At 40.2% G+C, this 7,854-nt stretch overlaps 1 pseudogene; it reads right to left on the reverse strand.

Moving 5' to 3' along the window:
* Positions 1-5,402: 5,402 nt before the first annotated feature.
* On the reverse strand, positions 5,403-5,895 carry LOC133746982 (nuclear transcription factor Y subunit beta-like; annotated as a pseudogene).
* Between the last annotated feature and the right edge of the window lie 1,959 nt (positions 5,896-7,854).

The following is a 7,854-nucleotide window of genomic DNA, read 5'->3' on the forward strand; positions in this document are numbered from 1 at the left end:
CATTGTGAAAGTCAGTGTGAACCTACCTGCTGGACAGCAGTTGAGATTTCCCATCTTGGACCACTCTGGATATGACGATACGCACGTTACCACTGCACTCAAGTTTGAACCTTTCAGCTCAAGAGAGTGATGGTTGGAATGGCAGGATGATGTCATTCACCATGTTACCATGGTGACAGGACACCATGAAATTTTTAAAGTGAGCCATACCAGACTTTAGGTGATGCTGTGCTGCTGTCTACATAAATATTTTTGTGTCCAAGCATGTTTTTTTAGAGTCCAAGTTTTGTTTCCTAAACTGACTCCAAGACAGACATGTTATCATTCTCTTCTTGTGAAGGAAGTTGAATGACTTAAAGGACCATTACAGTTGATGGTTAACAGTTTTAACGTGAGGCACATGTACTGAATCATGTCATCTGCAAACATGGCTATTTTGATTTTCTCTTTTATGGGTTGTGAAGCTCATTGTTTCTTTAATTCTGTAATTGCTCATGCTAATACTTTAAACACTATATCAAGTAAGAGTGGTAAAAATTGGCCATCCTATTCTTGTTCTAGATCTGACAGAAAATGCTTTCAAGTTTTATGAATTCAGTATGATACTTGTTGTTTTGTCATATGCATATATGTATACACACTTGTAGCTGTATCATTTTGAGAAATTCTCCTTGTATAACTAATTTTTGAGAGTTTTTATAAAGAATGAATGCTGAATCATAGCATATGATTTCCCTGCATCTATTGAAATGATATTGTGTTAGTTCTTCATTCTGTGTCTGATCTTTTTGATGTAGCATTGGACTCAGTTTGCTAACATTTTGTTGAGAATTTCTATTTCTGTGTATATCAGGAAAATTGGTCTAAGTTTACTTTTCATGTTATGTCTTTGTTTGGTTTTGGTGTCAGAGTAACACTGGCCTCATAAAAAGAATTTAGCAGAATACTCTGCCTTGAAAACAGTAATTTCATGGCTAGTGCAGTAGGCTGAGCTGATCCATGTCCAGCTGCACTTCTTCTGACTAAGCTCTCTGCTTATGGGCTGGGAAAGCCACTGATGATGGCCCAAGTGCTCAGACCCCTGCACCCACATGGGAGACCCTGAGGAAGCTCAGGTTCCTGCCTTTGGAACCAGCAGACGGAATACCGTTCTCTGTCTTTTCTTCTCTCTGTAATGCTACCTCTCAAATAAATAAATCTTTTTAAAAAAATCCTAAAAAACTGAGCCTGAACAGTAATCCCTTTGATTTTGATTCAACATCATATATTTTGTGTATCTTAAGGAGAAAAATTTATAAATATATATATATATTATATATATATATAAAGATTTGTTTATTTGAAAGGCACGGCTATGAACAGAGAGGGAGAGGCAGAGAGAGAGAGAGAGAGAGAGAGAGAGAGAGAGAGAGAATGAGAATCTTCTATCCATTGGGTAATGCCACCAGAAAATGAACCAGCGGATTCAAGACCAATTCTCCCACCCTCCCTTCCTTTCTCTCTCTTTTTCTCTCTCTCTCTTTCTCCTGAGATTTAAAACAGTTTTGAGATCCATAGAGTACGTGGAGAAATGGTAGTCATAATAGGAATATTTACTTTTCTGTTATTAGATGCTAATTTAAATTAGGTAGTTCTACTTACAATTGTCTTTATAATTAGTTTTTTTTTCTATTTAGTTACAGAATCATGAATGAATTTTTCTCATAAATTTTATTGTACTATTCTGGTGTATGTGTAATGTTATGTACTCACTAATTTGATGAGTTAATGTCTTAAATTTCAATTTTATTAAATTTGCTGTATCATTTTCCATTCTCTTCCTTTGAGTCATTTTTGATGTTTAGTATGGCCACTGACAGAAGTGATGATATAAGGACACACAAGTTTGGCACATCATCCTTGTGTAATGCACAAAATAAAGTTTTGGTCATTAAAGTATCAGAAATAATGCCTTTTATTTACTAAGAATAAAGAAGTGCAAATGTTTAATGATTTTAGGTGTTTAAGGAATAAATATATTCTGTTCCTACAGGACTAAGAGTCTTTTATTCTTCCATTGGAACCAATATTTTAACTATATTGAGTAAAATGCTCATAAAAATGATGGCTTTATTGAGGACTTACATTGTACTACATACTACACTAAGCACTTTATATACATTTATGTCCTTTATTCTTCCTAATTCCATTTTGTCATATAAACTACTAGTTGTCTTAATTTTGGGGAAATTGAAGAAAACCTATTTTTAAAATTTTATTAGAGAGGCAGTCAGAGAAAGAGACAGAGAAAGCCCCTTTCCACTGGTTCACTCTCAAAATGCCCACAGAAGCCAGAGACCAGGAACTCCATCCAGGTCTCCCACATGGGTGGCAAGTATATAACCACTTCAGCCATCACCTGTTGTGTCCCAGGGTGTGCACCAACACAAAATTGTAAGTGAGAATGGACCTAGGACCCAAACCCACCACTTTTTTATGAGATGCAGATATCCCAACCTATGTCTCAACTGCTAGGCCAAATGTTCTCCTCAAGCATGTGTTTAGATCCATGTTGCCTGTGCCTTAGCTTTTAATCATGATGGTCCTGCATCCTGTTTTTTTTTTAAACTGAATGTGACAGTTTAAGTTTATCATTTCTGTAATGTTTTTGCTTGGGGGTGCGGAAAAATCTTTAAAGTTGAACCAGGGATCATTTAAAGCATTTTTATGCTCCTTAAAATCTTAAACCACTGTATGTGTATGTGTATGTGTATGTATCTGTTTTTGTATACATCTGTACACCTATCCATCCATTGTCTATCTGTTTATCTGTCCTGGACATATTTGTATTATATTTCAGAATTTTCCACTTTTCATTTGTCATTGATTTCTTATTTTCTCAGGATCAGAAATGATAATTTGTAAGATTTCAGTCTTTGAAATATATTGATATTGGGGGCCGGTGCTGTGGCCTGGAGTGCCTGCATCCCATATGGGCACCGATTTGAGTCCTGGCTCCTCTGCTTCTGATTTAGCTCTCTGCTGTGGCCTGGGAAGGCAGTGGAGGATGTGCCAGGCCCTTGGGCCCCTGCACACACGTGGGAGACCTGGAGGAGTCCCCTGGCTCCTGGCTTCGGATCTGGCCATTGCAACCAATTGGGGAATGAACCTTCAGGTGGAAGACTCTCTCTCTCTCTCTCTCTCTCTCTCTCTCTCTCTCTCTCTGCTTCTCCTCTCCTTGTGTAACTCTGACTTTTAAATAAATAAATCTTTAAAAAAAAAGAAATAAATTGATACTGACTGTGCCCATACCACCCTGAATGCTGCTCCCAATCTTGTCTGAAATATATAGACACTTACTTTGTGGTCTAACATATGGTCTGTACTGCAGAATATCCAATATTCAATTGATTTATTTACATATTCTTATTTTGTTTGCTGATGTTTTCTTTCTTTTTTTTTTTTTGACAGGCAGAGTTAGACAGTGAGAGAGAGAGAGAGACAGAGAGACAGAGAGAAAGTTCTTCCTTCCATTGCTTCACCTCCCAAATGGCTGCCACAGCCAGCACTCTGGGGCTGGTGCGCCATGCCGATCTGAAGTCAGGAGCCAGGTGCTTCCTCCTGGTTTCCCATGCGGGCGCAGGGCCCATTGCTGGTGTTTTCTATATACAGGGGGACTTGAAAAGTTTCTGGAAAAAGTGAATTAAAAGGTAATTCCATTGTAGTGCAAAAATGTTTAAATCCATCCATAGTTCTTCACATAGTATGAAGTTCTTGAAGACCCTGTATTCACACAGATCTGATCATTTATAGTGTTGGGCAGAGTTGTTGAAGAGTATAGTAGTCCATTTGTTAGTGACTTCCCAAACTATTTCTGAAAATACTTACTGATTGTCATACGTAGTGACTGAGGTCATTGTTTCTTGTGTTTAACAGAGATATTCTTGAATGTCAGGAGCTATTAAGAGCAACAGCAATCACAACAACAAAACCCTAGTACTGGAAAACCAAGTGGCACCATGTCTTTGTAGACTGTGCTGCCAGAGTCCTTAAACATTTGCTCAGGCTTGCACTCCTTCCTGCTGGGGAAGCTGTCTTCTCTGTTTCTTTTGATCATGCCTATTCCTCTGAAAGGCACATGGCCTTCTGCCTTCTCCCACGTATATGAGTCCTTTTGAATGTCCTAATTTCCCAAAGAAACTCTCACTAGTTTTTGCTCCGAGGCATTGGGTTGGTCTATTTTGTGTTTCACTTGTAATCTTTTGCCCCAGGCATCCCTGGGCTCTTAGTTTGCCTTGCAGTATGTTCCAGTAATGCCTGATGCTTTCTTCTAAGTTGCCTAAACAAAGAGAAATGCCTTTTTGGCTACTCCTTCAGATTGCCCCTGAACAGGTTCAAGCAGATGTGCACAACAACTTACAAAATGATCTGCTGTGCTCTATCTGGATCCAGGTACCAGAATCCCAAGCTGGGTGTGTGAACTTCCCTCTTGAATACTGCTACAGCCAAGGTAGAGGGTGAGCTAAGGGCAAGTCAAAAATGCCACAGAATTTCCAAGTTCTCTTTTTCTTGATTCTATATTCATTAGACTTTTGCAAATCTTTGACTGTGTCTCAGAGTTTTGACACAGTTTGCTTGATTAATTGCTTGTCTTTCAGTGTTTCTATGGGAGGACAAGTACTTGGAGTTTCATACTCTGCCTTTTTGCTGATGTCAGCCTGCTGTCTTTTTTTAAAAAAAACTAATTCTGTTTATGATTTAAAAGGAATTACAAGATGTCTTCTAAAATTAAAATGGCCTACCCAAAAGTGTTTTTTATTTAAAATAGTTCACTATATTTCTGTTTTAAATCTGACCTTTCTTCATCTAAAAGAGGAAAATTTAAAATGTTAGACAACTCATTATGAACACTAAGATATTAGAATGCAGATAAACTAATAACACTCAATGGGAAATTACAAAATTCACAAATTTCACATCTTGACCTTAGCACTGACTCTTAAAATCTAATGGGTACTGCTGAAATTTTAGCATAAATAGTTAGCCTGTGAAGGTTTACGGTTACTCTGATTCCTGAAATGAGGTGATGTCCCTCTTTTCGCTACTGGTGTGTTTATGTCATCATAAGAATATACTTTTCTCATAGATTTCTCAAAGTCATTCACTTTATTAGGGATTTTATTATTTTTTCTCATACAAAACAAAACTATTTTAATACCTTTAAATTCCAAATTATTCTTTAAAATCATTCATGAAAAAGATTCTCAAGTCAGAATTAACACCTCAATTAGTTAAGCATCAGGAAACTACATTACACCTATTTAATGTGTAAAGAGACATTTTTTCACGTCATTTTCTTCTGATGTCTGTTCCAGAATCACAGACTCTTGCTTCTCTACACTTCCATCCATCATTTCTGCAGATCATGAAAACTGAATTTGTTGAACACCAGAAAGCTGTTGATATGATGTTGTATAAACCATAACATTTTGTTGCTGACCATCTGTAGTTATTAAGTCAGCTGGTAACTGGTTAGTGAATGCCTCCTCTGTAAGCTCTGCTCTTAGTCCATCTGTAGCTGTGACTGCTCCACCAATTCCTTTGTCTCCTTTCATAGCCTCTCTGAATTTCTGAAGGTACAATTTCAGAGGTTCCACATAACTGTCAAAGCCCAAGGTGGACATGGCAAAGAGAATGTCTTCTCCATTGATTGTCCTCTGTTTCTCTTGATGGCACCTTTCACTGGCTTCAGATGCTATAAAGCTAAGAACTCACACATTGTTGAACACATTCTTTGGCATCTGTTGCAATCTTTCCTGTTTGAGGTACGGCGTTCTTCATTATCCTAGCCACATTTGCAATTGGAAGATATATTTCTTCTTGAGAAGCATCTGTGGTAGAACTCTCACCGTCCATTGTCACGAAATACTGTCAGAACCTTGGTGTCAGTGGTGCTCAGAGCACCTTTTTAAAAAGGTGTCTAATCTTTGCTCAATTCCAACCCGTGTTTAAAGCATCTTGTTCTAGTACTTCTGGCGAGTTAACAATTTGTGGGTGCTCTGTAATTCTTTGTTCTCCAAGACTACTGCTCCGTAAGCCCCTGCCTATCCTCCTGCCTCCCACCAGCGATGATCGAAACCTTACTGCAATCCCAAAGGCTTAATTCCCAAGTCCAGGGACCACAAGCTACCAGACGGCTGCATTTTTTACGTGCAAACCAGACTGCAGGACACCAACGCCATTCCTTCCTCCCCGGGGACCTCGCTGCCTCCCCACGCAGGTGCGCGGGGTGGCCTGAGGCCCCACGGCCGAGCCTGCCTACCTGTCAGCCCCACTCGTGCTGCGCGGACCCCCGATGGCCCAGCCAGCCCGGACCGGCACCCAGTGCCCATCTCCCGCCCACCGCGCGGGGCTGGAGTGCGCGGATGGACAAAGCGGCCGGACTTGGCCAGGCCCCCGCGGACCCATGAGCCGGCGGGCGGGGAGTGCTCCGCAGGGCCCGTGCGGCTGCAGAAGCCGAGGGGGCAGGGTCTGGGCGGTGGCGGACCGTGTCTCCGCTAGCCGGCCTACTCCCCGCACAAAATGGAGCCGGCCCAGGGCGCCACCAAGAGGGACCCCGACCGTGCCCCGCTGGCAGCCTTCTTTGGCCTGGGCCTGGGAGTTCAAGGGTGGTGAGTGGGAGGCGGCCTGGCCCGCGTACGGTGCTCCTCGTTCGGCGCACGAAGAGCCGCGCTGTGGCCTCGCAGGGCAGGCGCCTGCCAGGCCCAGGCCCAGGTCCGGGCGGGCGGATGGGAGGGTAGTGCCCAGGCCAGGGCGGCATTGGCGGCGGGGATGGTGCTGGGACGGTTTTAACTAAAACACTGTAGTTGATTTAATTAAAAGACGGAAATCCTTTGGGATCTTTACACCACCCACCTGGGACTGTATTCGTCTTCCTTTGCACCAAGTCATTTTTCTCTTCGTATTGTTACATATTATACATAATTGGTAATGATCCTCTAATAATTCAGAGACCATGTCTTATTTTTCTATTAGATTTCAGAATTCATAGCTAGTGTGAAGTGATGTGTGACACCCAGTGTTTTCAGATGTAAACTGAAGGCACCTTTGAGTAGGTGCTCTTACTGTATAGTGTTGTTCTGGCTGTTTTTAGCTTAACCTAGAAGCAGACAGATGTTTGTGCATAAAACGGACTGCAGAAACCTGTTGCATATCTTCCTTTACCATGATTGCAAACTGCACTGATAAAACCTGTAGATGCCCTGAGCTAAACTTGACTTCAGTTCAGGAGTCTGGATGCCATTCACTCTGTTAAAAGTATGTTAGAAATGACTTGTAAAATACTGTGTTTTCTATCCTTATTTAAGCCAAGACAATTTACTAACATGTATTTTTCAAATTCCTAAAATACTTCAATTCTGAATGTTATAAATTCATTTTATAACGTTGTTTAATAGTTAACATTATGTAAATTTCAAACTCTTCTTGCCCTAAGTAATTGGTGAACTGTTTCTTTAGATAGAAAATGTATTGTGTTTTTACATATATGGTGACATCTAATACGTATAGTACATATTATTTATGCATGTATTTAAAATGCATAAAGAACCATACCGAGATTATTTTAGTGCCTAGTTTACATTACTTATTGATATACCTCTAAAATTACAGCTGTATTCTAGACACTTACTGTTAGTTAAATTATTACTCAAACAAATGAAATGTGTTAGCTTAAAACATTTTTAGATATTGGTACAGTTTGATCATTTAAAGCTCCTTAGGTAAAGTATGATTGGAAAACATCCTGAGCATTCTTGTTACAATTATGGCTGCCTGACAACTTAGTTCAAAATCAGAATAGCAATGAAAAGCATC

The sequence above is a fragment of the Lepus europaeus genome, chromosome 18 (genome assembly GCF_033115175.1).
Source record: "Lepus europaeus isolate LE1 chromosome 18, mLepTim1.pri, whole genome shotgun sequence".
NCBI classification, from domain to species: Eukaryota; Metazoa; Chordata; class Mammalia; order Lagomorpha; family Leporidae; genus Lepus; species Lepus europaeus.